This window comes from Heptranchias perlo, chromosome 17 (genome assembly GCF_035084215.1).
Source record: "Heptranchias perlo isolate sHepPer1 chromosome 17, sHepPer1.hap1, whole genome shotgun sequence".
Taxonomy (NCBI): domain Eukaryota; kingdom Metazoa; phylum Chordata; class Chondrichthyes; order Hexanchiformes; family Hexanchidae; genus Heptranchias; species Heptranchias perlo.
The window spans coordinates 23,468,927-23,478,480 of NC_090341.1; positions in this window are offsets into that span (position 1 = coordinate 23,468,927).

The following is a 9,554-nucleotide window of genomic DNA, read 5'->3' on the forward strand; positions in this document are numbered from 1 at the left end:
GGATTGTAAAATTTGGGTTCGCTGTCAACCCGTGTATATAAAGATATGATGGTACAGTAAATGTCTTCGGGCTACCACATCTGTAATACTAACGTAAAAATATTCACGGGCAGATGAGATTTAAAAAGCAGTAGACTTGTGTTAAAGAACCCCATTTTGTTAATTTAAAAATACAATAGTAATAATGTATCCCTTGTACTCGAGGATGTCGATGCACCAATGAAGGAGGCAAATATAGATAAGGAAGGTGGATGCGTGCGTTGGTGACTATGCAAGCCGATAAGTGACAGACATTATCCACCGTTTAAGAGTGAAATCTGGAAGCATTTTTACACAAAGGGCAGTGGAAATCTGGAAAACTCTCTCCCAAAAGTCTGTTGGTGCTGTGTCAATTGAAATTCTCAAGACTGAGATTGATAGTTTTTAGTTAGGTAAGGGTATCAAGGAATATGGAACAAAGGTGGGTGAATGCAGTTGAGAGACAACTGCATTTCCAACAACGTTCACCTGAGGAAGGAGGAAGCCTCCGAAAGCTTGTGAATTTAAAATAAAATTGCTGGACTATAACTTGGTGTTGTAAAATTGTTTACGAGAGACAAATTAGCCATGATCTAACTAAATGGCAGAACAGGCTTGAGGGGCTGAATGGCCTACTCCTGTTTCTATGTACCACAAGCCTCACATCATAACCACCTATGGGGTTCTTCTGTTGATCTCTCTGACATTGCCGATCCTTCCGTCAGCCATGTCTTGTCACCACATTGGCAGTGTTATAGCTCAAATTTAAAAATAATATTTATAGACAAACTTTATTCATTTTTGGTGGCTTTTAAATTGTTTGGAATTTCAATATTCTTACAATAGCAGAATTGTTTAGCTGACAGTCACTACTAGAAATATCTCCTCCCTCAAGAAAATCCCTTTAGAATTACAATCTTAAAATTGTTGTCTATAATTTTCTAATGAAATTTCAGCACTCCATTACTTTTCATTAAATTAACATTTAACATTCTTACAGGAAAATGATAATTTTATGTCTTTCAAAGGACATGTTATTCTATTGACCATTTGCAAGTGTTTACATTGCTATTTTAATATCCTGGAGCAAGTTGTTTCCAATAGTAATGTTATTTTTGGTATTAAAACATGAATTGATTACAGAGAGTAAACACTGTAATGAGGATGATGCTCAGTGATGTCACCATTATATTAATGCTACTTGTTTACTTGCATACCAGAAAATAAACAAGGGTAATTTAAGATGATTAACCTCACAATCTAAAATCGCTACTTTTCTTTCATTGCAGTAGTCTAGTTGTTGCAACAAAAATAGAATTAACACCTATGAATCACTTGAAACAAAATATAAAGGAAATTATATTGTTGACCAATTATATTTCTGGTCATAATCCATTTGGATGCCCTCATTTTGTTATAATGAAAAAACACAACTTTAATACAATTTAGACAGCATGCATATTTACCAAAAAGTAATTTCAAATTAACTTACTCAAATTTCTAACTTTGTAAAACTATAAATAGCTGACAAAATAAAAATACAGTACCCCACCTGAGTTGCTGTAATCAATTCAATTTAATGATTACATTATTCTTACAATTATAATATTTACTGAAATAAAATCTAAACCTTCAATAAAAAACAAATTTCTCCCCTCCTCTCCTATAGGTACTGATTTGCACTGAGGCACAGTTCCAGAGACTGGAAGCCCTCCACTACCTTTCCCAACTGGCTAATCTTCATGCGACAGCGATGGTCAACAGTTCATTTGACCACAAAGGGTATCACAGTTGAATACGTTCTAATTCAAAACCCATATCTGAACACTTTCCAATTATGGCACAGGTTATCAATCAGGAGTGGTTAAATTTCCCTCTCTCAAAACCAATTGTACAACCCCCCCCCCCCCACCAATTACTGTCTTGGGAGAAATCAGCAAATTCAGCACAAATTGGAGACTGGACCTGGAGCTTTCCTGATATGTAACTTTTAAAAGTTAGAGATTACATTTGTTATCTCTTTTTTCACTTCTTGAATATCAATATGAGACTAGTTAATAAAACTGTCCTCCTCTGTTAGAATCTTCATAAATATTGTAGGGAGTATATCTCATGCGGAAAGTGGAAAACCTGCAGTTCATATTGTAGCAGGTTATGTGTCAAGAAGAACTACAACTCCCACAATGCTTTCATGCTTTTCCAGAAACAGCAATTTTTCATTCCATTGCTCCCATTGGTTCTTGATATTTGAAACATTCTCACAGGCACACACTGCTTTGCATTAAAACTAGATTCCTTAAAGCTGTAACTGGTAGTTACTTGAGACAACCAGTCTATGTTTACTTACTATTTTGATAGTACTATAGTCTGTGCTTCTTTGAATTTTCCTCTTTTGGTGCTTCCAAGCATCAAATATGCTGTCCTTCACACTCTTCCTCCTCCTTACATCCCCACTGTATTGAAATCAAGACTCATCACATAGTCTTCTATTTAAACTCACATTTTCACAGAACCTCAAAACTGTAGAATTCTTTACCTCCCTTACCCTACCCTTCCCCCGACAATCTTAATGTTTTCAAAATTTAAGTCTTGTATCACCTCATCACTAATTCCTCATTAATTTATCTAATTTCTCACAATCTTTTCAATCTTGGTAGTTGCCCTTAGTTTCTCAATCTTTGCTTTAAAAAATCTATCAATTGACTGTAAATTACCATCCACTACATAAACTATATTGAGATCAAATTCCATTTAAAATCTAATTTTTGGACATCAATTTCAGTAAATTGTCATTGAAATTCAAGCCCCATACTGTTATTTTGTTACAATGGCCTTTTATCAAATCATGAGTAGAATTTTCACTCAGCATGACAATAGTGCAAAATGTTGCACAATTAAACCTTTTGATCAGGTCACAACCATTCATCCTTCTTCCCTGTTTACGTAGTGCAAATGGTAGCTTCCAAGCTTTACTGTTGCCGGAAGGGAGAATTAACATTTTGGACAGTATTGGATCAGATCCTCAGTTTGCTTCAGAACCACATACACAAGTAACTCAGTTCTGGTAGCAGCATTGCACAAAAACATAGATTTGGCTTTAGAGCTCTTCATAGGTACATAGATTGTGTAGCACAGAAACAAGCCATTCGGCCCAACTGGCCCGTGCCAGTGTTTATGTTCCACACAAAGCCTCCTCCCATCCCTCTGCATCTAACCCTATCAGCATAACCTCTATTCCTCACTCCTTCATGAGTTTATCTAGCTTCCCCTTAAATGCATCTATGCTATTCACCTCAACTACTCCTTGTGGTAGCGAGTTCCATATTCTGACCATTCTCTGGATAAAGAAGTTTCTCCTGAATTCCCTATTGGATTTATTAGTAACCGTCTTATATTTATGGCCCCTCGTTTTGGTCTCCCTCACAAGTGGAAACATCTTCTCTACATACTACCCTATCAAATCCTTTCATAATCTTAAAGACCTCTATCAGGTCACCCCTAATACATACTAATTCATTTTCCTTATCCATATTGGTAAAATAATCGTTATTAATCTCAAATGAAAATCATGGAAATTCTTGAAACTTCTGGATAGAAATGAATTAATTGCTCTTTTTGTCCTCTCTGTGACAAATTGAAATTGATTTTAAAAGAGTTTGGTAATAAAAAGTGATAATAAAACATCATTAGATAGCTAAGGTCTTTAGTAATAAACCAGAAACTATAAATTAATTCGATTCAGCAGGGGATTTAGACATAACTAATCATATTAGTAGATGTGATATTAGTACACTTGTGACAATAACAGCAGATCTAGTAATGGATTTCAGAAAACCATATTTTAATACATTAAAGGACAAGTACTAGAAAAATACCTGTTAAGAATTTGCATTACAAGGAAATAATACATATAAATTATATTTTAGAGAGAAGTTAAAAGAGATTTATTGAAATGCATATTTCGAAGAAGCAGAGAAATAATATTCAAACTTATGTCATTGTGGCTAAATATGGATCTAAAGAAATGTGTAAAGGACACATGAAAAGTTTTCACTGGTGGGTGGGTCAGTAACCAGAGGACACAACTTTAAGGAGATTAGCAAAAGAACCAGAGGGGAGATGAGGAGAAATATTTTTATGCAGCGAGTTTTATGCAGCATCTGGAATGCACTACCTGAAAGGGTGATGAAAGTAGATTCAATAGTAACTTTCAAAGGGGAATTGGATATATACCTGAAAAGGAAAAATTTGCAAGGCTATGGGGAAGAGCGGGGAAGTGGGACTAATTGGATAGCTCTTTAAAAGAGCCGGCGCAGGCACCATGGGCCTAATGGTCTCCTTCTGTGCTGTAAGATTCTATGATTCTATGAATTGATCCAAGCTAACACTTAAATATTATCTTACAGTTCAGAATGCAGCACCCAAAATAAAATTAAGAATCTTCTCTCAGAATAGTACATTAAAGGTTCATCTTTGCAGTTGTCTATTAGGTAAGTGCTAGCCTTGACCATGTCTTCAGCTACGGGGAGGTGAAAACATTTTCCCTTAACCTTCCCTGTTTCAGGGGAAAAACCCTTAATTTTTCAAACTTTTCTTCATAACTATTATCTGTGATTTCTGGAAACATTCTAATGCATCATTGCTATACCATATCCATGGCTCCAATATTCTTTTTCTAGTAGGGTTCCCAGAACTGCACACAATACTCTTATATCTTCGGCTAAGGTTGAAGTTACACACATAGGGTAACTGATGGTGTTGGTTGAGGGGTATATGTTGGCCAAGACAACTTTCTTTGAAAAGTGTCATGGGATCCTTAATGTCCATCTGAACAGGCAACTGGGACCTTGGGTAACTCTCATCTCCAAGACAGTATCTCTGACAATGCAGCACTCCTTCAGACTCTATGACTCTATGACTCTATGACTGCATTGAAGTGTCAGTCTAGATTATGTGCTCAAGTCCTACAGGGGGGTTTGAACCCACATCTTCTGATGCAGAGGCAAGAGTGCCATCACTAAGTCAAACTGGCACTTGAATCAGAACCAACGTTTGAATCTCAACAATGTGTAGGTCTACGAGTAACTACTGCAGTCCTAAATGATTAAACAAAATACTCAAAATTCCTGAAAATCTGAAAGTCTTCCAAAGTAATGATTGCCAAAGCAAATATTTCAGCAATAAGAAATAAGTATTATCTCAGGCTTGTAGGAACAGTGGGATAAAAGCAGGATTTTCCAGGTATTCATAGCTACTTGTGAAAGCTCCAGTAAATCTGTACTTTCTTTGAACCTACACAATATGTGCAAATATTTAAAAATTAGTCAGAATAATTTTAAGATAAATTTGTTAACCTATCTGGAGGAAATAGCTTCTGTGTATGTTTTCAAAGTACATTCCACAGTATTTATTATAACAGCCATCTGCTTAATTGCTATTTCAGCTATTTAATCCATCCCTTCACCAATGTTCCTGCTTCGGTCATGGGGACGACTCCTGTAATGCAATACCCGTGATTGATTGATTAATTGACTAACTTGTCTTTTTGTCAGAGCAAAATTGGCTTGTCAATTGAACCACTCCCTTCCCCTACCACAATCTTTATTCCCTTGCAAATTTTTACCTGCCAATTAACTTGCTAACTGACAAGAGATGCCCAATTAAACATGTTCAAACGTGATCAAGATTTAAGCTCGTCAGCTTTTGGTTTGGATTCCACCCTTTTACTGTGAGGCTGTCTATAGTTCTTTTGTTTAAATAAAAGGCAGTGTAGTCACTTTGTTTTTGTTATCAATAAATAATGCTTTTCAGTTTTGGCACTTTGCACTTTGAACTTTGAAAGCACTGGATTGCGATGAAAGCAAAAATACAATCTTAAATGATTTTTTGGCACTTAAAAGAAATCAGAAGAAAATTTCTACCATTGAGAAGACAGAGAAAGGACCTTCACAGGGATGTCAGAGTGACAGTGTAGGTGTTCAACTACTAAGTTGATGCCGGCAATGTGCTGTCAACCTCGCCATCTTCCCCATAAACTGAATTACCTTTTCCTCGAAGAGCATGAGGGGTTTAAAGGTGCGGATGGCCCTTCTAGTGGCCTGCCTCTGGTGGGCATTGTGTGCCAATTTCTCCTGCAAAAAGATAGAGTTAATGAAGAGAAGGCGAACTGTTGAGGAATGTGTGCTGAGTGGCATGGGAGAGCTGCAGTAAGAGATATGGAGGTGTGAGCCTGTTAAACTGGTGGAACGTGTTTTAGGATTGTGCATGTTAGTAATTGCTGTGAGGGGAGCTGAACAACCATAGTGCAAGATGCTGAGTGAGAGCCCCCCTTAACTTTACGAGTGCAAATCCTTTTTTCACTGGCATAGCAGCGGTGCAATTTATTGTGTGAAAATTAGAGGTCATCATATTTACTGGATTAGTCTGAAATGTGCTTCCTGATGGATTGATCAAGATTTAATGATGGCATCTATGAAGTCTACAGGCTGGAACACATTGATTTTTCTATCAAAGATGAAAGCATTGTTGTAGGAGAAAATAGGGAAACATTACCGATAAAGATTTAAAATGAATGGATAGGAATTTATTTTATTTAAATAATTTGCATTTAACGGCAAAGAATAAAAATATGTTTGCTGTATTTCCTATGAGCAAATATATTCCTCAGGTTAACTGTCCTTTAGCTAGAGTCGTGTAATTTTTACAAACTCCAATCCCTCATGTGATTCTCCAAAAGACAGCTTAAGTCTTTTTATTGTAAAAATTCAAAATTAACATAATGTGGGGATAGCAAGGAACCTTCAAAGCATTTGAAAGAAAACATTGTTTGAATTCAAAATTAGGTCACATTTGATGACATCATTGCACATGATGTTATTAAACTGAAATTATAGCTTTTCAATGGTGACTTTTTATCTGTCAAAAAACCCATTGCTAGTCTGAGTAAAATCACTTCCTGATGGATGATGTTATTATCACAATGTCATCAAAATATGACAGTGAATATGAAGTTGGTAGATTATCAGAGGCAGCCAGTACATTTCATTCCTCTAAATGAAAAATGTGCCTCTTTAAAAAAAAGTATTATATTGTACAATCTCACAAAGACCTTTTCTATTAGTTAAATGATAGCAAAATTAGAGCACTATGTTAAAATAAACTACATGATAATGGAACCCATATAATAGGCACATAATGTCCCTCTGACGATAAATTCATTTCCCCTTCAAATGATCCCCACTGGGATTCAAGTACCTGGGGGTTATTATAATCCCAGAGCATTAAAAGTACTACCAAACCAACTTCCTCCTGCTGCTACCTCAGTGAAATGTACTGACAGGCTATGGTTAGGAGGAAACCTAGGAGCTTTCCCACAGTGGGGTCCAGGAGATCACTATACAGTGGGCCAAAAGGCAATGTCTCAGATATGGTTTAATAGGGAGCTCTGTTCACACAACCAAAATGTGACAGGCATTAACACATCAGCCAAGCACAGTAGTACACATAGTTGTCAGTGCAGCTCGCTGAAATCATTCTCTAAGATCATCCATAACCCAAGTCATTCAGTAAGCTCACTCTCTACTGTAGTGTACCATATTTACTATACAATGTACACTCTATACTATGAATACAACTTATGCCATCAACATGTTGTAAAGTCTGAGTCAGGGCAATAATCAGAGCACCATAATAAGCCTCAGTGCCTTGGGCTAGGGAGTGGAAAATCTGCTAGCTTGCTGTTAATTGGTAGTGACTTCTGCTGGTAAGTGCATGAGTTTGCCCATCAGGCGAGGACAGGAATCAGGTTTGATTGTGATGCTTCCAATAGTCAAATGGCCTACATAGGAACAGAAGTCAGCCATTCAGCCCTTGAGCCTGTTCCACCATTCAATTAGATCATAGCTGATCTATACCTCAACTCCATTTACTCGCCTTTGTTCCATATCCCTTGATACCTTTACCCAACAAAAGTTTATCGATCTCAGTCTTGAAAATTTCAATTGATCCAGCATCCACAGCCTTTTGGGTTGTGAGTTCCAGAATTCCACTACCCTTCACGTGAAAAATGCTTCCTGATTTCACTCCTAAATGGCCGAGCTCTAATTTTAAGATGACGACCTCTTGTTCTGGATTCCCCCACCAGAGGAAATAGTTTCCCTGTATCTACTCTATCGAATCCCTTTATCATTTTAAACACCTCGATTAGATTACCCCTCAACCTTCTAAATTCAAGGAAATACAAGTCAAGCTTATACAACCTGCCTTCATAACATTGGGACAGAAATTGCTTGGAGCACCACTCCATAGATGAACCCACTAACTTTACTTTGGGCACTTCCTTGAATAGGAAGCAGAGAAGAGCCCAGCGTCAGTTCAAGCAAAGCAATGACTTGTGGGAGGAGCGAGAGGATCACACTCCCCCCTTGACCAATCAGATTGCAGCATTTTTGAGATGCTGCGTTAACTGTCTGCAGGCTTGGAACGTTAAAACCAGGAAGTGAAAGGTACAACATTACGATCATTGTAAAAACAATTATAGACAGTGAAAAAAAGAGATGGTAAGAAATAATTAATTAAATAGAACAGACAGAAGGGAAAAGTTAAAAAAAAATCTTTTAATTTAAAAAAAATGTTTTGTTAATGACCAAAAACTACTAAAATAAGGAGTAATGAGATCCCACATTTTTAAAAGTTAATTTTTAGTTGTTTGGCAGTCATCAAGATTAACTGCGCTATTAAAACTTAAATTTGACCTGGTATTTTTAAGCATACCTGTTTTGTGGCGATATTAATTACTTTACAGCTGGCCAGGTGAGCAAGTTGGCACTTTTTCAATGATTTCACTGATTGCAGTCGATGATAAACCTTTAATTCAAAGCTGTCATATCTCCGTCAAACCAGTAGGAGCAAGTTCCAGATTTCTGCATTTCACTGCACATGTGTGAGTGTGAACTTGCTCCTCCATTTTGCCCCGAACAAAATAACGGTGAGCACTATTGTGCTCACCGTTATTTTGCAAGCAATTTTTGCCCCATTCACTGTGACACATGGAATGGCCATTTACAGGAGGTACTGGAGAACTGTTTGTGCCCGTGGAATCATATCCCAATATATAAGTCAATGCCTTTGGGGAAAATTGAGGGGGAAAAACACAGAAATCATGAAAACTTTAGTTTGGTAAATTTTACCATGTCCATTGCCAAATCTACATCTAAAAATGTATTTTTGATAAGTATTGTCTTCATTGTTCTAACAATGTATTAGTACTTTCTAAAATAGATTTTTACTGAGATTTTACACCCAATCTAAAATCATTTATCCCTTTCTCAGTTCCCCTCCCCCAAGTTAACTTTATACATTCATGCAGTACTACATGAACAGGATGATGTGGCCTACAGATATGTTCAGTGCCGCTCTTTGAATTCAAACAAAAATTCATTTGGATGGGGGGTTGTATGTCTCTGAATTGGCTTCAGGCTAGTCCGAAGCACCAACTCTCATTAAAATCAATAGAGCTGCTCAAGGATATATGTGAA